The 24,569-nt window shown below is 39.8% G+C and overlaps 1 long non-coding RNA gene across 1 annotated transcript in view; it reads left to right on the plus strand.

The window, feature by feature from the left end:
• The window catches only part of LOC308536037, a 57,252-nt gene that overhangs the window by 5,005 nt on the left and 27,678 nt on the right, over positions 1–24,569 (plus strand). The window contains exon 4 of the long non-coding RNA XR_013997325.1: positions 15,285–15,373. This is a non-coding gene — a long non-coding RNA (uncharacterized lncRNA). The remainder of the gene's footprint in view (positions 1–15,284; positions 15,374–24,569) is intronic.

Below are 24,569 nucleotides of genomic sequence, written 5' to 3' on the forward strand. Positions count from 1 at the left end.
CAACAAAACACATCCCAAATTCTTCAGACAAACTGCAGTAGACACACCTCACAATGCACATCACAGCATGCAAATTGGTCCTTTGATGGACAGTCTTGTTCGACAACAGACACAATCCTGCCACAGTAGAACCTAATCTGTCTCCAAAGTGTTCAGATATGCCCCTCAGGGCACAGTCACAGACGTGATCTATAATACCATCACTCATCTGACAACATAGATGCAACCTATCCCATGCAAACATACATACAAACTCCACCCTTATAATGCATAGAATTGTTTCACAACACACACTTGCCATACAAATTCATTTCACAAAAATGATACTCCTTATGGTGATTACACAGTGTAAACACATATTCCAAAACACCTGCAACCATTTGCTCTACAACTTCCACATTTACCTCAAAGCACATAGACTGTGTCCCTATTCACATTGCTGCCCATAAACACAATATGCCCAACCATGCACAGAATTCCATCAAAATGCATAGATTCTTCCATCAACAACATACTTGCTCCACAACACGCACAAGCATCACTGAACACTGAGACTCACCTTAAATGTACAGGCAAACCCTTTGGGACATAGACTTGACTAGCCCCAAAACACAATCGCCCCCACAATACTAAAAATTCACAGGCATGCCTGTAAACATAGACTTCTGCAATGTACAGAATTGTATCACAACACAGACTTACTCTAAAATGGAAACCCTGCAATGCACATAAACATTCCCCAGTGTGCAGACACACAATACACATTACCATGCAATGCAAAGAGCTCCATCATAGTTTGCAGACATGCTTTATCATACTGTTGAGCTACAACTCTTGCCTACAACATATACACAGCTTGTGTAGGTTAAGGGTAAAGCCTCTGGACCCCTACTACCTAGGTTTGAATCCAGGTTTCATTCCTTTCTAATCGTATCACCTTGGGTAAGTATATATCTCTGTGTTTTAGTTTGCTCATCTGTAGAACAATAATAACAATAGCATCTACTCAAAAGGGCTGTTGTGTGTTAAATTAAATAAGATATGTTAAGTACTTAGTGCAGTTCCTGTCACATAGGAACTGTTACAACTATTACTGTCACCCCACCACCACCATTACTATTAAAGAGAAAAGGGCCTACCTCAAATACCTAGAATCGTGTGATAGCAGAAAGATTCACCATATGATACAGAACATCTAGAAACACCTTACAGCATACAGACACCCCACCACAACACCCACACACCATACAGAACACAAACATAACCCTAAACCAGATATCACTCACAATATACTGAACTGCACCACAATTTAAAAATTTGCTAAAAATTTCACAGGCTTGCTCCATAATACACAGACTCATTTTACAATGTCCAGGCTCCATGCACAATATCCAGCCACATCCCACAAGGCACAAGCTCACAACACAGCATGTATATATATATATATACCCTGCAACTCAGCAATAAGCCCTATATTATACAAATACATCCTACCACACGCTAATTTTTGTCACATAATATGTGGACATATCTACTATTCACAAACATGCTCCTGAATTTATAACACTTGTACCATGATACTGACTCATCCTGCAACACAGACTTACCCAGTAATTCAGGGGTGCCAATGATGTGGACTTACCACAATAGATAGACTCATCCAAAGACACGTAGACAGGCTCTACAGTACATCGACTTGCTATAAAATAGCTTAGCAGGTACAGACATACCCTGTACAATGCATGGGACCATATTATAACAAACAGACTAAATCCTCAACCTAAGGCCTTTCCCCATAAACTAAGGTTTGTTTCAGGAATACAAAGAATACTCCATGACACTTATCACATCTCCCAAGATACCCAGAGGTATGTTAATATGTACAGAGAAGCTTCACAGTGTTCAGCATTACATAATATGCACCCTCACTCCACAATGTACAAACTCATCCCTCTCTCAAATGCTCATTGGCCTCCAATGCACAGACATGCCCCATAACACAAAAACACTTTTCATGGGCACAAACAGACCCAAAATGCACAGACACACTCCACATCAATACACATACACACCTTTTACCCTACAACAACAGAGTCATTCTACAATGCACCCCCTAATGTAGCAATTATCCTCAGAATACCTGGAGATCCCTATAACATATACACATTTCCCACAGCAAACATGGTTCCCTGATAACTAACAGAATTTCATCACAATCTGCACACATCTATAAAGCACGGACCCAGACAACAATACCCAGACTCATTTCATAAGGCACAGAGACATGCCATAATCCAGGTTCTAGACTCACAACAAGGAAACATACCTTTCAAAATAAGTATTCTTGTAAACACAAAATTCTCCAACAGCTCACAGAACCACATCACCACACATCTTTCCTTGAAAGCAGAGGCTTGACATACAACTTACAGTGTTGGTCACAATAGAAAGTCTTCCCACACATTGCAAATATTAGTATCTCATCACCTAGAAATAGCTCATGAGGCCCAGAGACATACCTAAAGATATGCACAGCACCCCAAAACAAAGGGGCAGTACAGATTGTGGTTAAAAGCTTACACTAATCTCACATGTAGTATTTGCTAATTGTGTGAACTTTGAAAGGTTTCTTAACCTCTCTCTGCCTTATTTTCCTCAGTTGAAATTGGGAATAATAATGGTACTTTTAGAGTTATTAAGAGGAATAAATGAGTGAATGCCTTATGAAGTGTTTAGAACAGTGCCTGGCATAGGTGTTATCCATATTAACTGATCTTGTTGTTGCTGTTATTGTTGTTTCTACATGTGGAATGGGACCATAATGGTAAGACTCAACCTAAAATAATTAGAATTTACCCCCAGCAAAGAGTATACCCCCATAAAGCAAACAATTACATCACAGCTCATACTTTTACCATTCTTTCCTTACAATTCCCATGTTGTCTACACTTATCTCACAATAAGCAAGTGCCACACAGTCTCTGCAACACCTAGACTCACACTCAACACCTACACGCACATTGCAATGAACAAACATACCTGTTATACAGAAACATTCATGCAAAGACTCATCCCATTTAACTGCACCCTATCCTATATATATTATGCTTGACAGTACACTTGCTCACCACAGATTACATTGGCCACACAACATAAAACACTTACTTTAAGTGCAGTGCCCTAGAAACAATCTACAAGGCATAGACTTCTTCAACACACAGGATTGTATCACACCATCCCTATCAAAACCCACAAAAATTACCTGTACACCCCAAATTGCCCACAGTGCACCAACTTGCCCCATAATGCAGGTAATCTATCCACAAGATCCAGACTTGCTCCACAGCACACATACTAGTCCCATACCACATAGATTGGCCTATTCCACACAAATATAATCTTCAATGTACAAAGTCACTGACAAAGTAGACACACGCAACAGGGCACACAATACGCATCATCAGCTCCACACAGTGAAGACTTAACCCAAAACATCTAGAGTCAACCCAGTAAAAACCTTCATTTCACAATACCAAGACTTGTCTTACAAAATACAAAAAACAACAACCCTGTAATATACAGACCTGATACATACCTCAACATGCCCTATAATGTACAGACCCAGTGCAGACTCCTCCAACTATGTAGCGAATAGCATCACAACAAGCCATCTTGCCCCACTGTACACAGTCTATCCTGATAATACCTGGACATAATTTACAATGAACAGGCATCTACACAACCCAAAGCCCCCAAGGGAACAGAATTATATCACAATGCCAAGGCCCCAAGCATCGTCAGCTGTCCCTATACAAATCCGCAGTAGATATACAGGACCCATAGAACTCAAATACAACCACAGGCTTATCTTAAAATCTACAGACATGCCTCATAATGAACAAACATCTCCCACAACGCAACTCTCTGTCTGCATTGCCCACACTCACATTAGAACATCCAGAGTCAACTCACTGCTCACAGATCACCTTACAACCCACAAATATGACACACAACAAACAGACATGCCTCTCAAAGTATGGGCACAACCACTACCCACAAGCTTAAACCATAATGCACAAGATAATAACACAGTGCTAAGGTATGCCCCACAAAGCCCAGACCGTCACACAATGTACATACATCATGCAGCAAAGTCAAGGCCCACAAATACCAAGTACAAGCCCCAACAAAACACAGATAAAACCCATAATGCATAGACCTCTCATAACAAGAGATATACCGTGCAACACACAGACTCTGCTAACATGCATGGGTTGGAATCACAATGCACAGACTCACTCTACAAAACTGATTTGCTCCACAACAGACACAATCGCTCCACAATGAAAACACTAGAACCAATACCCAAGTTTACTGTACAGTATTTCCCCCTACTTCCCCACCACTTAGAGGCCCATAATGCATAGATATGCACCCCCAACACCCTGACTTGGCCAGCCACACCTGGACACACCATATGCTGCATAGTCATTAACCTCAATCCAGACAGATGTGAAAATACCTCATATGAAATACAAACATGTCTCATAAACACACAATCATCCACAATGCACTGACTTATTCCATAAAGCACTGGTTTATCCCACTCAGTTTGATCCAGTACCACAATCCATAGAGTTGTCCCAAAACACAATGGCATTTCCTAGGCTGCAAAGACATGTACCATAACATTCAGAATCACAATCCACAATACTCAGAGACTTCATACTATTAAAGCACAGACCGAAATGCATAGCACACAAACTTGCCTCAAAAGCACATAGCTGCACCACAGTCCACAGACATGCCCTACAACAGAGAAGTGCCTCAAACACGCCATCACCTTTCAGTGCGAACACCTGGCTTATAGGGAAAATAGAAGCAACAAAGCACCTAGACCTGTTCTGCCACACAAAGACGAATCCTGTAATGCCTATCCACAGCCCTCTACTCAGACTCATCCCACCAACTGTGAGCTGATTGTACAACATAAATTGTAAAAAGGCCAATGCACAGTCACAAATGCACAATTCAGACTCTTCCTAGAAAGCACAGAATCATATCCCAAAGTGTCGAAATGACCCACAATGCACAGTATCAAGTCATAATGGGGAGACACATCTCATTTCACAAGACTCTCTCTACAGTGCAGAAACATGCTCCAACATGCATCTCTTCCCATAACACAGTCATCTAGACTTCCTTTACAATTCCTAGATGCAGTGCCAAGACACTGCCCACCACTCAGACCCACACCAAAGTGCACAAAACAACCCCAGAGTATACAGATTCCCCACATGTTGTATAAGGTCAACTCATGACACATAGATGTGCCACAAAATACTCAGAGTAGACACAAAACTCGTACACACACACACATCTCTCAGCACAAAGACTGACTAGAACACTTATGGTCAATGACAACATGTAACCACCTCTCCCAAGAAGGAATAGAATAGCATCACAATACACAATCTGTCCTACAATATATAGAACTGTCCTACAGTTAACTCACTTACCCCTTGGTGCATAAATTTGCCCAAGCAGTGCACACACATGCACTACATGTATAACATGTATAAACACTACAATGTAGAGACTTGCCCCCAGATGTCGACCCCCTTGCACAACACAGGATTCCATTGCAGCCTGTCAGCTCACTATTCGAGGCATAAATTAGCTTAACACATACTTTGCCTCACACTGCACTAGCTCCACAAATTCCAACTTGTACCAAAACAGACAGATTGGACCCAGAGTCTCAAACTCACAGTACAATAAACAGGCTCCAAAAATAGCTTCAAAATCATAATATAACATGAAAACGTGTCCCATAGGAACACCCTTACCAAGCTTATGGTTGCCCTGCAATGGATAGAAAGAAACAACAGCACTCAAATTCAGCTTACAAGTTTTTGAGTTGTCCTACAATGTATAGAATTGCATCATAATGCACAACTAAGACCAACAACTCACAGACCTACCTCAGACAATGATTCACCCCACCACACACCACAGAATTCCCAAGTTTATACCAAACACTCACACTGAGCCCAAAATACACAAAACTCACCCCATATGAAACAAAGCATAACACACACATTAACCCTCACATAGAATCAATTCACAACTCACATTTGTCCCACAATGCCCAGACACACATTACAATGTGCAGACACCAGTCACAACTTAGACACTCCCAAAACAATGCACAGAATGCAATAACATTACAGACTTCTCCATACAATGCCCAAATGCATTTCATAGTACCCCAAATTGCAAAAAAAAACCCACATTCATTCCAAAACACACAGCTTCCCCCACAACTCCTATATACATCACAATACATCCCACAATACACAAATATGCTTCATAAGATACACTCCCCAGAAACACACAGTATTGCATAACAACTTACAAACATTTCTAAAAACATACACTCAATAATGAATGGACCAATTAATGTCTGGTCACATCCTCAAACACATAGACTCACCCCCTCCTCCACCAGCATAGACTTATCCAGTAGCTCTAAAACATGCCACAGAAAAATAGATTTTCCCCACAATGTGTAGAATTTTACACAACTTCCAAATTTATCCTACAATTCATAGACTTTCACCCCTACAAACCGGGTTATCACACAATGCAGAGACTCATTCACAAAGCAAATAATTCACCAAGATACAATCCACAACATGCATATGAGCCTTACAGTGCCCAGTGTCTTCCATAACTCTACACTCACCTCTCAAATATCTAGACCAACTTGGGCTGTCACACATCCTCCATGACATAAGACTATCATAATAGCACATGGAATAGCATCACAATGCACAAATTTATCTCACAAGTCAAAAATTCTCCAAAAAATGCCAAGACTTGCTCCATAAGTCATCCAGGATTAGTATTACACATAGGTTTGCATCAAAACTCAGTCTTACACCATATATACAGAAATGCCTCATAATACTTACAATGCACTTACAATGAATAGGCTTGTCCCACAATGCTCAGACTTACCTCATAATATTGAGATATTCCCTATAACACAGAGGTAAGTTCCACAATGCAGAAATCTCCTTATAATGTACAGCCTTACTCTACAACGTAAACTCACCCCACTATAGTAAGAATTGACCACAGACATCCAGCCACACTCCAAAATTTAGTGTAGCCACTAAGACATGTCTTATAATGCATAAATTAGCTCCACAATATATTCACATAAGCTGTCTTACTATAGACAGATATACCCTATGACAGAAATATTTTTATCACAAACACAAAATTTCATTCTGATACACAGATTCACCCCAACACACACATGATCTCTCCACAAGGCAAATACCCTACAAAGAAAACTTGTGTTCCCAACACCCAAAATTGCCGTAGGACACACAGGCTTGCCCCACAGGATGAAAGCAGACTCCATAGTGCACACTTATGTTCTTCACCAGAAATGCTTTACCATACAGCCTTGCACCACAAGTCACACATGACCTACAACCTAGACACAGTCCATGGTGCACATACTCACCCCCACAACACCTTGGTAAAACTTCCAATGAAAAGATGCATCCTACAATGTACAAAATCTCTTGAAAATACATAGATACTCCCAACAGTCCCAGAATTGTTGAGTGTTTCCTTCCCACGTCCCGCGTGGGTCAGGGTTCAGGAACTGGAAGCAGAGCCGCACACAAATGAATATGAAAAGACAAGAGATAATTTGAAATATTGGTGGACCAGGCGGACAAGTCCAACTCAAGGGGAAGGACTTCCTCCTGTGCTCAGTCCTCACCAAGCTTTTATTGATCTGGGATGCACCCATAGCATAGCCCTTAGGCAGGTGACCCCCAGCAACAGGCAGACTAGCCCATCAGCAAGGATTTACATAATAATAAATGGGGGAGTAGTTTCAGCCACCACTGTCTGGACAAACAGAGGTGGCGCCTAACTCCAAACTTTGCCAGGGCTTCAAAAGCACCCAGCCTTCGGGGGGTTCTCTATCTATGCTTATCAGATAGTGAAGGCAATAAACAGTTTCCCACACAGAATGACCACATCATGCTCATAATTTCTCCAAATGCAAATTCATTTTTTAACTTTTATTATTGACCTAGAATCAAATCACAACATACAAACTTAACTCATATAAAGTTCTCCCCACAATGCACTAACATGCTCCTCCATACTCAAACTCTCCTACATAAACAAAGTATTGTATCATCACCCCAAAAAATCAATACATGACCCATATTACTATAGACAAGCCTCATGATATACAGACTTGCCCCACACTATTGAGAGACATACCCTATGATTCACAGCCATGCCCTGCAACACAAACTCACCCCACACAAACATCATCACCCAACATAAAGATCCAAAACTCAAGACATGCTCAGTTACACACTGGCATACCACATAACACAGAATTATACCATAAAGCAGATATGTCTTACTGTATACAGAGCGATCAAACATAGCAAATACAAGCTCTCTCACATCCACACTTGCCCCTAATAATCCACACTCTCTTGACAACACCAGGACACATCCAATACAACAACCAGAATTAGGTTACATAATGCAGGCTTGCACCATAATGCACAACATTGGACCACAACCTGCTGAAATGCCATACTATGGCACAACCCCACACACAACAGACTTTTAAAACACATTTTAGAAATTCACATAGATTTCCCACAAAGCAAAGACATACACTCAAATACAAAGACTGCCCCTATGACACAGTGATTTACTATAGAATCTCTAGAATCAACCCATGACACACAGTCTCATCCCATCAATTCATAATATATCCCACAATGTACAGACTGCCATGTATAGACCACAATATCTAGACATGCCCTACAATGTGAGGACATGTTCCACAATCCATAGATTTCCCTGACAGTATATCTAAAAATCACAGTCATAAAATACACAACACTAAAATCACTCCCACAAAACAGTCACTCCAAACCAGATGCTCAGGACCCACAGGGCCCATAATTCATAGAGACAACCACAATGCACAAGTTTATCTTACTCCCCCTAGCTATGCCTCCCTTAATGTAGAGAACAGCCTCACAGTGCACACATGAGTCATACAATTGATAGTCTGACACCACAAGAAACTCATTCACAGGACCTACAATTTACTTACACATCATGCAACTCATATATTTGCTTTATAACACCTAGATCCACTTTCCTTCAGACAGACTCACCCCACAACATAAGACTCGTCACCCCCAAAATCATAGATTCAACCCACAACACAAAGAGACTTCCCCTGTCACAAAAAGATTTTCTCTTCCAGACTCACCTCATCTCACCTGACTCACCCCACAACACCGAACCTTACAACACTACACAGAGACATGCTACCTAACCCAGAAACTAGGCCAGAAGACTGGCACTCACTCCCATGGTTCTCACACACTGATACTACTACATATACAGGGAGGCATAACCCACAACATACATTCATCCCACAACATGCAGACTTGCCCCAAACTTTACAGACATCCTTAATAATACCAAGCATTGCCACACAATACTCAGAAAGTCTATAAGACCAAGAAAGGCAACACAATATATATGCTCACTCTGGAACATTTAGCTTCACTTCTGAGGTCCACATTCTATTACATTTAATCCTCAACAATATGCTGCTCCATAGGATATGAACTGAGAACTGACATGCTCACACAGAGCTTTGACAAGTGACTTCACTTTTTTGAGTCTGTATACCCATTTGTAAACATAGTGAAATACTTCCTTTTGGGCCATTCTGAGAATTAAATGAGACAATTTCTGCAAAGAATCAAGGTTCAGAACAGTCTTTGGAGGCAGACATGCCTGCTCCAAGGCTTGGCTCCACCACTTATTGGCACTGGGATCTAGGCACATATGATAGTAGAAATGGTCAGTGGTACAGGAGACAGAATATGGATTCAGTGTCAGTCATGTCTGGTTTTTAATTCTGCCTCTGCTAATAATTGGCCATGTGATACACACAATGCACTGTAACTCTCTGATCCTAGTCCTCATTTATAAATGGGCTGACACTGGTTTCTGTCTCCTAGGAAACAAGGTAGAAGTAACTTTGGAGCCCTTTGTAATAGGCATGCCTGAGGAAGCAGAAGGTGGAAGGAAACAGTATGTGGGCCCTACCTAGGGCCAGAGATGGGAAGGAAGATAGGTATGTGCCAGAGTTTCCAACCATGGCAGTGGGATTTGAAGATCTGAGCAGCCACCTGCTTTTTGTGTTCAGATTATAAAAATCCTATGTCATTAGGCCAGTGGTTCTTAACCTGTGGGTCGCGACCCCTTTGGAGGTTGAACGACCCTTTCACAGGGGTCGCCTAAGACCATCCTGCATATGAGATATTTACATTACGATTCATAACAGCAGCAACATTACAGTTATGAAGTAGCAACGAAAATAATTTTATGGTTGGGTCACAACATGAGGAACTGTATTTAAAGGGCCAGAAGGTTGAGAACCACTGACTTAGGCCATAGTTACCATCTTCAATAATCAATATTTTTTAAAGGAGACTGCCTTTTCATGTCTATTTTCTTGGCTACTTCAAGAATAGGAAGAAAATCTTGACCCCATTCTGGCTGGCTATATTGTAGAAAAACAGGTGTGTAAATGACCAGAAGTCTGTTCAGAAGAAAGTACTCACACCTACACACACAGATATTCATCATAGACAAGAACATACACAACAGAATATATATAGACATGCAGTGTCACAGATGTTCATACTGACATAGACCCACAGGTGTGTCATAATCATACAGACCATACATTCTTAAAACCACAACCAAGGATATTTGTTTGCACAATACAAACGTAACATCCAGAGTCCCAACAAGTGTGATTTCATGTATACATGGATACACATGTGAATATATAGAGTAACACAAAAATGCCCACAGTTCTGTGTGTAGACACAGAGCAACATATAATTGTAAATATACACTCCATATTGTACAGACCAGAGAAGCACACAGAGATGTATATATGCCATCCAGACAATGTGTTTACTGATTCATAACCTCAAAGATGCAAAAACACAGGTGCAAACACATACGAAAACATAAAGATGCTTCTGGAGGCTCATGAGGCACATTCTGAGACACCCCCAGATATTTATGCAGAAATGTACACAAGTATACACAAACCCACACAGGCACATGTGTGTTTGTATGTGTGCATATATACCCATACACGTGCATAGAATCCTTCATATTCCGAAACAGGTGTGTGTGTGTGTGTTTACTGATTTGCAGAGACATAGACACATTTAAACAAACACAGAAACAGTGATTCATTCATAGGTAGATACATGTGTTTTAAACATGTACTTAGTGGCATTTTCATGCTCCCAGAGTCACATGCATATGCACACAGAAGCATTGTTATAATTAAAACACACATACATAAGCATGTTCATATCTGTATATGAAACCTAAGTGTTCATGCTCACCATGAGCACATGGAAATGCACATGGGGCACACATGAGAATATTTATGTGCGTGGATGTACATAGGAAAATACACAAGCACAAAGGTGTACACACATAAATTTACTGGTACATGGAGGCATGTACATGCACATACAGACAAAACAGAGGTGGATCCATAAAGAGATCTCTACATGTATGTATCATACAGTGTTATATACATTTAGAGAGATATGCTTTCATATAGAGCTAGATATGCATTATAGATAGGTAGGTAAATAGTTGATAGATAGATAGATAGATAGATAGATAGATAGATAGATAGATAGACAGACATAGATTTATCAAAGATGCTTTCATATGAAGAGGCATATATCTACACATATATGCACAAGCCTAAAGATCTACAAGAAGATATATACAGGGAAACATTGGCACTCATACATAGATTCCCTCAGAGGCACAAGAGAAGCATACAAAATTACACATATGCACAGAAAAGCAGGTAAATTCACAGACACAAGCATGTGCACTGGGAGAGGTACACAGGCCCACACCCATATAGACTCACAAAGAGATTGACACAGAAATTTGTGCAGATGTATGTAGAAAAATACAGTTGTATATACTTAAAGACATTATACATGGATGAACAAGTAGAGATAGGGATATACAAACATATACGTGAACAAGAGGCAGACACACACAAGCATGCATGTCTATTGACCTGTGCATGCAGACATAGAAATATGTGCACCCACAATAGCAAAGCCCAACACACCTTCACTGACACGCACTTGCACAGACATTTGTGTCTATAGTCATATGTATGCATGCAAACATAGACGAGCATGCACAAACAAACACAGGAACAGAGACATATGTGTACATACAGGCATATAAAATTCTCATTCATATAGAATCCTCACATACACTCAACAACATGAACATCTGCACATGGACACACAGATGCATTCCTGAGAGAGTCATCCAAAGACATTCATTCTCATGCAGACAGATTTATGTAGACGCACACACATGCCCCCATACACATGCAGATGGTCACACAAACATACGCATACAAATAGACGTGGGTGAACAGATGGATGGACATCAAGGCATGCAATATGAATATAGAAATATCTAGACACAGATAAAGGGGCTTATAGACAAGAATGTATAGGTACACATAGACACATAGATTCACATTCAGACACACACACATACATATATTATGTATATATTATGTACACACACATACACAGACATACAAAGACCTATCTTACAGATGAGTATATGCAAGCAGTAAACTTAAGGGCTAAATGTGTCCACATAGACTTAGATGCTATGGACTCACGCAGAGCTAAATACTCGGGGATAGAGGTACAGTCCCACAGACTTATGTATGTGTACATAGATTTGGATACTGCACCTCCAAAAGACAAGGTTCCATCCACTTAGATCAGCGGTTCTCAACCTGTGGGTCATGACCCCTTTGGCAGTCGAACAACCCTTTCACAGGGATTGCCTAAGACCATCCTGCATATGAGATATTTACATTACGATTCACAACAGTAGCAACATTACAGTTATGAAGTAGCAACAAAAATAATTTTATGGTTGGGTCACAACATGAGGAACTGTATTTAAAGGGCCAGAAGGTTGAGAACCACTGCCTTAGATGGTGACACACTCCAAACAGCCCTTAAAGGCACATGCACACTGAGCTTTGTAAATGCACTTACACATATAGACACATAAAGGGGCATAGGTAGGTCTACAGTTGTTCATATAGAAAATAATACAAATTATATATATATATATATATATATATATATATATATATATATATATATGCCTAAGTGACCATTGCGACCAGAACAACTGGTACCAGTTGCTATGATGCGCACTGACCACCAGGGGGCAGACGCTAAATGCTGGAGCTACCCCCTGGTGGTCAGTGCACCCCCACAGCCAACTTCCTGCAGCCCCTCCCCTCTGCCAACCAACCTCCCGTGGCCCCTCCCCGCCTCAGCCGGCCAACCTCACATGGCCCCTCCCTCCTGCCCAGTTGGCCAACCTCCAGTGGTCCCTCACCCAGGGCCCCAGTTGGGGGAAGGGGGCCAGCAGGTCAACCTCCTGTGGTCCCTCCCTGCTTCTGGCCAACCTTTTTGATAGGTCCCGATCAGGGGGCTGGCCAGCCAAACTCCCGGGGTCCCTTACCCTGGCCGGCCTGCCCCAGCCAGGCCAAGGCACCCCACGCATGCATGAATTCGTGCACTGGGTGTCTAGTTAATAAATAATAATACAAAAATAAACTGTGTTTTGCATACTCACAACTGAAACCTACTTTTGCCCACCCCTGTAAAAGTACATGCAGATGTATATGCAGGTGCCAGATATATCCCCACGCAAATACACAACATCCTCATTATATAAAAGTAAAGGATATACACATATATCTACAGGCAATGCAGTCCTAGACATACTAAAAATACAGACATATTCAGAGGGACTCAAATGCACAGATATGCACCCTTACATGTCAACATGCACAATTGGCACACATTCTCTCTCTCTCTCTCTCTCTCTCTCTCTCTCTCTCTCTCTCTCTCACACACACACACACACACACACACACACAGACATATAGAGCTAGATATGCATTATAGATAGGTAGGAAAGAAGGTAGAAGTAACTACCAGAGCCACTGATCTACAAATGTACTGCTATGCTCATACAAATGTACTGCTATGCTCATATAGCACTCAGTCCTAAATGTATATTAAATATGTGAATGTGCACACATATACACCTGCCAACATAAGCATATAAATATATACATGGACTTAATTATGCTCAAACAAAAACAGACATAAGAACTCATGCAGCTTTATACATATGAAAATATAAAGACAACCACATATAAAAGGACACATGAATAAATACTTTTTCAAAGGAAGCTGTGACTTTTAATGTACCTTTTTCTTAGCCTCTTAAAGCGAAAATGAAAGTTATTAAGCTCCCTCTGATGACTGTATTCAAGCAAATGTGGAAATTACCAGAAGGGTTTCTAAGAGATCTGGAGTGCACATGTTGTGTGATCACACACACACACACACACACACACACACACACACACACTTCCACATGCACAGATTCACAAGCATAGAATCACAGGAAAACAAAGAAATATAAACATGCATGGGTATATATAGAAAGATACATAGAGAGACACACACACATACCACGGAAATAACACACAGTGTAATATTAAAGCTCATGGCTATTGAATTTGAATACAAACCAAACCAAACCAAACCTGTGTTTACATCCCAGCTTCAGCACTTACTAGCGCAATGATTTGGAGCCATTCTTTTGCTTTCTTACCTGTAAAATGGGCGGGGGCGGTAATATTAGCTCTTCCCTCTTAGAACTATTTGAAGATTCAGGGAAATGAAGGGCTTAGCCTCATGTTTGGAATGTCATAGATGCTACTGCTGCTGTTGCTTTTTTGGTTTTGCTAGAGCTGAAGTTCTTAGCTGGATAGGGTTTTGGTTTTGTGGTCCAAGTGCATGTTTATATCATAGAGATATATTAATACTATTCATAAATGATATCAATAAAGAATATATTAACTTTATAGACAAGGCCATTTCTGAAATTTTCAGAGATCACAAGGGCTTATTAATGTCCCTGTCAAATGGAAAGACCTAAAATAAATACTTCCTGCTGTTGGTGTTTGTTTGTAGTGATTGTCACTGTTGTTTGGATCCTTTTCCTTTTTGCAGGAGGAGATGGAAGATTTGAGTGAGCCAGTGGAAGACAGGAAAGAGGGCTTCCCTCCCAGGGCATATTTGCCACCTAGTGACCATATTGAGTAAGTACAGTATTTGTGGATTGCTCTGAAACATTCCTAAAATTTTTCTTATTGAAAAGTTGCATAACCTCCCTGCCAAATAAGCTAGTTCAAGTTACAGTGATTTCTGCTATATCCAGAAACTAAAAGTAGTTATAACATAAAAATAAACCTTTCTTTCTAAATGTCATGTCCCCCTCATCCCTGGTAAGTTTTTCTCTAGAATTTATTAAAACTGTGGTCTATAGCAGTGGTCTTCATACTTTCTAATTATAGGCCACCTAAAATAATTTTGAGAAGCTAGCTATCCCATCATACATCTCTAAGTTAGCATCTGAAATTTATTATCATAAATTTAATTATTTGTGGTTGTTATTTCCAGCATATTATAAATACTTGTGCCTTTAAATAACATGATTTAATCACATTTGTATGATCCAATGAACTAAAAATACCATAGTAACTTGAAACTCATCATTGCTAGTTTAAAAGTAAAAAATAAAGAAAAACCCATAAATAGTCAGAAATTTTACATGATTGCATTATCTCCTTGAAATTGCCATTCCATTCAACTTCTTATACATAATTTATCCTATTGTAATATAATTTTATGCTTAAAAGCCTTTTATTTTCACCATATCATAAATCACTGCAAGAAGTATATATAGCCCTAACCGGTTTGGCTCAGTGGATAGAGCATCGGCCTGCGGACTGAAGGGTCCCAGGTTCGATTCCCGTCAAGGGCACGTACCTTGGTTGCGGGCACATCCCCAGTAGGGGGTGTGCAGGAGGCAGCTGATCAATGTTTCTCTCTCATCGATGTTTCTAACTTTCTATCCCTCTCCCTTCCTCTCTGTAAAAAAATCAATAAAAATATATTTTTTTAAAAAAGAAGAAGTATATATAGTTTCTAACAAAACTTCCTATAACTCTAAGCTTCTGAGTATTTTTATAATTGAATCACAAGTAGTATACAGTTTATTAGGCCAGTATAAAATACTATATATTTTGATAATTATTTAAAATAAAAACTAGAATTTGATTGTAAATGCATTCCTTAAGTGCATGATTGTTTATTTTTCCCCAAATTAGTTCATGACTCAGAGGATGACTTTTACTTTTCTTCTAATCTAATGAGACAGAGGGCAGTATAATTTTTTTCTTATTTTTCACTTTTATAGTTATAAGAATTCAGAAAACTTTGTTCCCATAAATAGGAGGGAATGGAATGAGTGTCCAAGTCATGGGTCAGAAATCACACAGTGACCTGTCATCAAAAATTATTTTTAATTATTTAAATTATTTAATTAAAAATTATAGTTTTTAACAGACATTTTGGTTAGAGCTCTCTTGAATAGCATGAAAGCAAAGAAGCCCCAATTTACAAAAGGATTTCTTGATTAGTCATTGATTTCTGAGTTTCTGGGAATTCTACCAAAATGACCTTACCAAGATTTTGAAAATAACTATTATGTGTCATACTTTCATTTTGAGGCATTATTTTAACCCAATATACTTACAAAGGTTGAGAAAATAAAAATACTTAATGTCTTAGCCAATATAATAATTTTGGTAAAATGACTTTAATTCATTATATCCTTTAAATATAAAGCTCCGTGACCACAGATTTGGATCATCAATTTCATAGAAAATATTTGTAATAAAACTTAATTGGCAAAAGCAATGTTCATATCAAGATAATCAGCCAAGTCATCTTTACCTTCAGAAAAAGTGTCTGACTTCATTTTCAATGTAAAAAGATGAATTACTATGCATTCTGAGGATCATTGGTAAAACCATGGAGAAATCAATTACTAACAAACTTAGATTAAAATTTTAATGATATTTGTATCCACTTCAAAATAAATTCAGAAATTAAATAATAATTTTGTTTCTCATGTAATATGTTGCTAGCATTATAATTCATGTATGAAACAAAGAATCCAATGACAGGCATGGTTTTTCTTTGGTAAACAAATACACATATGTTGTTAGAACTCTATTGCTTGGTTCTGGAAATAATTAAGAATCATGTACAGGGTTGGGCAAAAGTAGGTTAACAGTTGTAATACAAAAAAATAATTAGCAAATAATAATACAAGAATAAACTCTGTTTCAACATACTCACAGCTGTAAACCTACTTTTGCCAACCCCTATATGAAAATTTAAAAATCTATGAATGCAATTAGACCATAGAATCAAACTCTTCAACCATATCTATGAAAGAGAATAATACATATAGCTAAAAAAATCAGTTTGGCAACCATCATATTTTATTTTTAATAATAGGAGATAGAAATTTTGATTATTTATACAATAAAATAAGGATTGACTTTAATCGGAAAAAAATATTTCAAGATACAATATGAGAACACAGATTTTAACTAGTTTAATGAATGATGTACCGTATCTGAAAGAAATCACAATAATATCTATGCATAAGTTTTATCGTGTAAACACTTGGCAGCACAGGAAATCATTCCAGTCATATTTAATAGAATTGTAATCAACAGCGTGTACTGCTATTAGTTAGGAAGTGCTTTTCTTTTCAATTAATTGCAGATTTAAGTGATTAGTATTGAGAATAGCTGAATAATAATTCTTAGTTTTAAGCAAGTGGAACAAAAGTTTTCATAGTCAGATCAATTTTAGACAAGAATACATATGCAAATTGAGAACCATAGAGTGAGTTACCTGAAAACTCTCCCTGTTGCATATTTCTTGAAAAGAATTCATGTACCAGTAGCCTAGTTTGAAGACCACTGTTCTAGACTATCTTAAGCAGAATTGCTCCAGAGCAATATATAGTCATTGTTGGGAAAACTGATTTATTGTAGTTTACATTCACAAGAGTGCAGTGGAAACAGCTGCCACTCTTGAATTTCTGGCATATGCTTCTATGACTGATTGTGTTTGAGCAAAATATTCTGGAAGGAATTATTTTATTTTGTTGATAAATGTATGTAATGACCTTCATTTTCCAATATGGGAACCACTAACCACAAGTTGGCTATTAAGCATTTGAAATGTGGCTTGTGTGAACTGTGATATGACATAAGTGTAAAATAACAATATATGCCAGATTTCAAAGACAGCACAAGCATAATAAAATAATTAATATTGTTATATTGATTACATGTTGAAATGATATTTTAGGTATGTTGAATTAAACAACACATTATTAAAATTCATTTCACCTGCTTTTTAGACTTTTTTAAATATTGCATATGTGGCTTACATATGCAATTAAAATTACATATGTGGCTTGTATTATATATATTCTGAATATATAAAACCCTAATATGCAAATAGACTGAACGGTGGAACAACTGAACAACTGGTCGCTATGACGTGCACTGACCACCAGGGGGCATGCGTGGAACATGGCAGGTGTCAGCAGCAGGCAGCAGAGTACGGAGCAGGTGTTGGCTGTGGCAGGATGGTGGAGCAGGTGACCGGGGGTGCCAGACCAGGGCAGGGCGCCAGTCACTGTCATCAGGGCGAGCCTCTGGTGGTTACTGAAAATTCTTTGCTCCCTCACACCAAGGTCCTGCCCAGCGCTTGCACCCGCTGCCAGCACCAGAGCCACTGCTCACACCTGCTGCCGGCACCTGGTGCCAGCCCTGATTGCCCTGAGGGCTTCTTCACCTCCCCCTGCTCCTGAGGGGCAATTGGGACAATAGCCACTACTCACACCTGCTGACAGCACCAGCCTGGCTGGCAGCTGCTGCTGGCGCCAGCCCCAATCGCTCCGTGCCATCAGCGGATGCAAGTGGGGCCAGCGCCATCAGCACGTGGGAGCGGCGGTCGGAGTGGGGCTACCGGCAGACCAGGACTGGGGGCCATGGCAAGAGGGGCCAGGTGGAGGTGGGGAGGATGGGCCGAGACACGCCCCTGTGCTCACCACAGCCTCACAGCCCACAGTTCCTTTCAAGGTGCACGAATTTGTGCATTGGGCCCCTAGTTGTATAATAATACTGCTCTAGAGCTTATATTGGAATTCTCTAACTTCCTCTAAAAACATGACCACAGGAAAAAAATGATTTGTCTGCTACTCTATTCTGATGTAGCCAGTACCTTTTACTAGTGTTTGGATTTCCAGGTTGAGGAATCTCTACTTGTAAGCTACAAATAATAAAAACAAAGACAAGAACAAACCCCAGCATTTTATTAAAGATATTTAAAAAGTTATCTTTTATTAGTACCTAGAAATTTTCCCAATATGAATTTTGGATGGCTTCTCAATGGGTGCAAGTGAAGCTTTTCAAACTTTTCAAAACTGTCAGTGGCAGATATTGTATTCTATTGAAGATATGAAGTGTTTCATCGCATTAGAGATTTTTTTATGTAATTGTGTTTTTATGTAACACTAAGAAAAAAATTCTAAAAAAACTGATGCAATGCTTTCATATCCATAGAACTTTTTAAAAAATATATATTTTATTGATTTTTTTACAGAGAGGAAGGGAGAGGGATAGAGAGTTAGAAACATCGATCAGCTGCCTCCTGCACACTCCCCACTGGAGATGTGCCTGCAACCAAGGTACACACCCTTGACCTGAATCGAACCCAGGACCCTTCAGTCTGCAGGCCAACGCTCTATCCACTGAGCCAAACCAGTTAGGGCCATATCCATAGAACTTTAATTTTATATTTACTGAAATATATTTGTTGGTTTATTTAATATGTTTTTATCATATACTAGAGGCCTGATGCAGGAAATTCATGCAAGAGTAGGCCTTTCTTCCCCCCGGCTTCCCTCCGGCCGTCGGCAGGCACCCGGGACCGGGGCTTCCCTTGCAGCCCCAGCTTCATCTGGTCTAATTAGCATATTACACTTTTATTATTATAGATTATGATACTACAATAGCCACCACCAAATTTGAGTATATACTGGCAATGACATCTCCCTTTCAAATGCCTCCTGGATGTTAGTGATTGTAAAATTGCATTGATTAAAAAGTACATTCTGATTTCAGAGATGTGAAAATGTGAAGAAAATAAGCATCTTAGAATTAGATATGGTAAGTCATTTGTCAAGAAAAGGTGGATCGTGGAGTAAAGAAAGACAAACTCCAAGATATCAAACAGCCCAGTAAAAACACTTTTCTGTGTATTATTGTATTTACAAAAAACAAAACATGGTTCTCATTTTAAAAATGTATCATAGTGCACTTAAATAACCTTACATTATACATTTCATCTTAATTATATGATGATTTTCTTAGCATTCATTTGTTTTCTGACTTGAAAGTGGGAGGGCTAGGGAAGAATCATGATGGGTAGAGCTATGGCTGGGGGCAGGCTGAATCTCTCCAGACTGAAAATGTCTAGCATGTCTGTTGTAAGACCACTTAGTACAGCCTTGTGTGAGGCTGTGCCTTCAATGGCACTGTTTGTTTTTCGTAAGTGGGCTAACAAAGCAAGCTTTTCTCCTTGTCATGGCTTACATTAGTTTTAACATATTCAATGTATCCTTTATTAACTGCAGGGTCTAAAAGAGGGAGGAATGGCAATTGAGCTACTTTCCCAGTTTTTGTTTTATACAGTATTCAAAAGGGTCAGCAAAAAGAATAAAAACTCTCCAATCAGCACATTATCTCAAGAATTAATGAAAAAAAAAACACAGACTTAGCATCCAGGAATTGTGGCACATCTCTAATTCTAATGATACTCTTAATGATATATGAATTTACAAGGTTAACAAAACCAAAAGTTTTCATGAAATCAAAAGAATCAGAGATCCAATAACATGTTTCCTCCCTTTTCTCTACAATTAAACATCATCCTAAAACTTAAGTGTCTCGCCCATCCAGCATGGCTAAGTGGTTGAGCCTCGACCTATGAACCAGTAGGTCAGGGTTCAATTCCCGGTCAGAGCATATGCCTGGGTTTCAGGCTCAATCCCCAGTGTGGGGCGAGCAGGAGGTAGCCAATCAATGATTCTCTCTCATCATTGCTATTTCTATCTATCTCTCCCTCCCTTCCTCTCTGAAATCCATAAAAAATATATTTAAAAAACCGAAAAGCTTAAGAGTCTCTTGAGGGCTCAAAAGCAGGGCTAGCTTCATGGGCTTTTGATCTGTGTAGTCTCATAGGGCCCTATGCTTAGATGGTTTGATGCTCTGCTGTCATGGTGCTGAAATTCTTAATTTTTGTAAAAGGGGGCCCACATTTTCTTTTGCCATTGGGCCCCACAAATTATGTAGGCAATCCTGTTCAAAAGCAAATACTTGCCAGATAATTATTAACTGAAGTTACAAAATTAAATTAGAAGTATTGATTTTCTAATGCTGTGCATTGGATTCTTTCTGTCAAAACTCATAAATATAGTATTCAGAAGCTACTATTGCTGTTGGTGGTGTTATTAGGAATGATAGTTGTAGAAATATTGTAGGAGCAGAAGTGTGACTTAACAGTACTTTATACTGACCCCTCCATTTATTCAGATGACTTGTGGCATCTTCTGTGTTTCTATTTTCTCATATGAAAGATAGCAGTGACATTACACCCAGCCTCCTTAATTCAAGATAAAGCTAATCAGAATCAGATTAAAATGCGCATGGAAGTACTTGTGATGTATAAAGGATGAAACAGAGAAAAAATTATTTAGTTCCTTACCCAGCATGCAGTTTGGGTGACAACCACCTGCCTGGGGTCCTGGGGGCTTGAGTTGGGCTCAGCAATGAGGCTGCTCTGATTTCTGACTATAGAGCAGGTATCCCAGGAGGTCCTGGAGCCAGAAAATTAGTGCTCCTGACATCTCAAGAACCTGACCTCACATCTCGCTGCTGTCAAAAGGCCTGGGTCAGAGCACTTGGAAATCACAGATATGTAGACAGGACTAGAAGGTTGAGGAGAGAGGAGAGGAAGTGCAGCCCGAAAACATCTGAGTGCCTGGGGCAGAGTCACATGGACTTTTTTTTAGGGCACCTACAGCTATATCCAGTGTTGGAGAAGGAATGGCCAAGGGTGCCAGCCACTTCAGATTGCCACAGAAGTTTTCTCATTGTGGAGAATGGAATTTTATTCAGAGTTGCCATTATTTGACTACAAAAAGGAAACTTTTGTCTCCTTTATGTGAAGGAACTAATTTCCTTGGATGTAAAAGAGAAAAGAGGCAGGATGGATACTTGAGGAAGTTAGCAAATGCCCCTGTGGCTTTTAAGTATGCAAGAATGCCTGTCAGTGCCTTACTGAGACTCTCATTTAAACAATTGCAGGGTTTGCCTGTAAGGCAATAGAGCAGCGGTTCTCAACCTGTGGGCCGCGACCCCTTTGAGGGTCAAACGACCCTTTCACAAGGGTCGCCTAAGACCATTGGAAAACACATGTATAATTATATATTGTTTTTGTGATTAGTCACTATGCTTTAATTATGTTCAATTTGTAACAATGAAAATACATCCTGCATATCAGATATTTACATTACGATTCATAACAGTAGCAAAATTACAGTTATGAAGTAGCAATGAAAATAATTTTATGGTTGGGGGTCACCACAACATGAGAAACTGTATTAAAGGGTTGCGGCATTAGGAAGGTTGAGAACCACTGCAATAGAGAGAGGTGAAAGTGGCACTTCAATGAGATCACTGAAAATGCCATTTGAAATATCTTGGCAATGCCCTCTGCCACTGATGGGACATGATGATCAACAATTTGCCTTATTTCTCATATCAGAGATGGCTGAAGACTTATTTCTTGTGTCTAACAGAAGTGAGGATAGGAAGATAGCCTTTTAGGAACAAGTGTCCATAAGAAGGCTTTTGATTTCCTGGTCAAATTGATAGTTTATTTAGTTGCGTATCTCTATTAATGAAAGGGAGGGTTACAGCATTGTGTCAGAATGCAGGGATGAAGTGGCTGGGATGTACTAGTATTTGTGTTGACAGAGGAGAGAGGGCCTCATCTCCCCTAGTTGCTAGAGGGGATGGAATTTCTGTGATATCCCAAGAAAAGGAATTTTCTGAGACTCACACAGGAGAATGAGATATGGTAGAAAGCTTTATTTCAGTGGAATTAGATCCTTGAATTTCCAAAGTCCCATTTTCTTTTGTCCATGCCCCCCACCCATAGAAGAAGTATAACTGGGGCTTCAGTAGAGCTTAAATCAGAACCAGTGTCCAGAGTTTCCATGTCTGCAGAGTCCAATCCAGCATCAGGCTAGCTTAATTTGTGTTTCCCATTGCAGTTCATTAGTCCATTGCATGTGGGGTTCACAGGGAAGTCAAGGGCTAGCCAAGAACACAAGAGAGCAACAAGAGAGAACTCCTTTGTTTAGGAGATTATATATTCCCAAGTTTTTGCTCACTTGCAGTGGCCATGCCCATTCTGGCCAACCATGTCTGTCCCCAGGTTTGACTGACAGACACCTCCCTTAGTCACCCCAACTTTATTGGGTATGTGTCTATTTTTCCTTTGTCGGATCCCTTCCACCAGTGTTTTGCAAAGAATAGGCCAATGGTTCCCACTGAGGAGTGCAAAGTTGCAGTTTCCTGGTAAAGCTGCCCAAAAGACATGCCTAAAATGTCTGGCCTTCCCCCTTTGCTCCTTTTCTATAATTAATAACTAGCTAATTACAATGGTATCACTTGCATTCTTTTGATATTTTTTGTACCTGAGTTGGCATACTAGTTCATTCTGCATCAAGGTCTACATACCTGGTAAACCAATAACAGAGAGTAAATGTCTGGTCTGTGATTGGTTTAGATCTGAGACTGCCAGCTGCTTAGCAACTTGGCTTGGATAGAATGCATGACAACCTATATCCGGACTGGAGACAGGGCTATGGATGCTGATTGGGCAACTGCATTTTTAGTGTGCCACTGAGCATGTGCATTTTGAGAGGCTTTCATCACAAAGGAAACTGCCAAGGGAAGTGGGCTGTTGCACACAGAGGTCTGGATGCAGGCACGATGATACCTGTGTGTGAGAGGATGAGGAGTGGGGGGTATATTGGGGGAGACTTTATGTACTGGTTGGATGGGGGCTCTCTGCTCAGGTGTGCCAGTAACTGCTGTAGGTGAAGCTTCACTCTGGTTGGAATCAGAGCTTTTTTGAGCTTATTTAGATATATATTTTTATCATCTATACTAGAGGCCTGGTGCATGAAATTCGTGCACTAGAGGGGGGTGTCCCTCAGCTTAGCCTGTACCCTCTCCAATCTGGGACCCCTTGGGGGATGTCCAACAGGGATTGGGCCTAAACTGGCTG

This window comes from Myotis nattereri, assembly GCF_964212035.1.
Source record: "Myotis nattereri genome assembly, chromosome: X".
NCBI lineage: Eukaryota > Metazoa > Chordata > Mammalia > Chiroptera > Vespertilionidae > Myotis > Myotis nattereri.